Genomic DNA, 1,204 nt, shown 5'->3' with positions numbered 1-1,204 from the left:
TCGGAAGTGGAAGCTTTTGCCTTCCCTTTCCCTTTTCTAGAGGATACTCCGGTCTTGGGTGCCATTGATGGTGAAAGAAAAAAATAAAAAGTTTAGGCTTTTTACCACACCAAACTTAAGATTTGCTCGTCCTCGAGCAAAAAGAAAAGAAGAGTAGAAGAAGAAGAAGAGAATTTGGGTAGAGAAGGAGAGGAGGGGGTTCGGCTATATGAGAGAAGAATAGGTAGTGTTGTGTGAAAATGAAGAAGAAAGGAGAGGTATTTATAGGGAGGGGGAGGGTTATGTTTCGGCCATTTTGGGTGGGAAAGGGTGGGAAATTGAATTTGAATGTAATGGGGGTAGGTGGGGTTTATGGGGAAGAGGAGGTTGATGTGAATGGTGCATGGGGAAATTGGGAAGAGGGGTTGAGGTGATTGGTGAAGGTTTTTGGGAAGTGTGACATTGAAAATGAGATTTGGATTAGGAGAGTGTGATTAGGATTAAAAGAAAAGGTAGGTGGGGATACTGTGGGGTCCACAGATCCTGAGGTGGGGATCCTGTGGGGTCCACAGATCCTGAGGTGAAAAGAAATACCATTCCTTCACCCTATAGGCGTGTAAATTGCCTTCATGCATCATTCTGGCGTTCAAACGCCCATTGGTGCATGTTCTGGGCGTTAAACGCCCATGTGATGCTTGTTTCTGGCGTTGAACGCCAGTTTCAAGCTTGCTTCTGGCGTTCAGCGCCAGATTGTCCTCTGTGTGCGCATCCTGGCGTTTAACGCCAGGTTGTTGCTTGTTTTGGGCGTTCAGCGCCAGAATGGTGCTCTGTTCTGGCGTTGAACGCCGGCCAGATGCACCTTCTGGGCGTTGAACGCCAGCCCGTGCATCCTCCAGGGTGAAAAAATTTTTTTCTTCTGTTTTTGACTCTGTTTTTAATTTTTTTGATTTTTTCGTGACTCCTCATGATCATGTACCTAATTCAACACAAAAATAACACCAAAACAAAGTAAAATAAAATTAGATAAATAAAATTGGGTTGCCTCCCAACAAGCGCTTCTTTAATGTCATTAGCTTGACAGTGGCTCTCATGGAACCACAGAGCAATCAAGTCAATGTTGTCTAGTCCCAACACCAAACTTAGAGTTTGGATATGGAATTTGAACACCAAACTTAGAGTTTGGTTGTGGCCTCACAACACCAAACTTAGAGTTTGACTGTGTGGG

The sequence above is a fragment of the Arachis duranensis genome, chromosome 9, assembly GCF_000817695.3.
Source record: "Arachis duranensis cultivar V14167 chromosome 9, aradu.V14167.gnm2.J7QH, whole genome shotgun sequence".
Taxonomy (NCBI): domain Eukaryota; kingdom Viridiplantae; phylum Streptophyta; class Magnoliopsida; order Fabales; family Fabaceae; genus Arachis; species Arachis duranensis.
The sequence above is the reverse complement of the archived record's forward strand: the minus strand, read 5'-3'. Positions refer to the sequence as shown.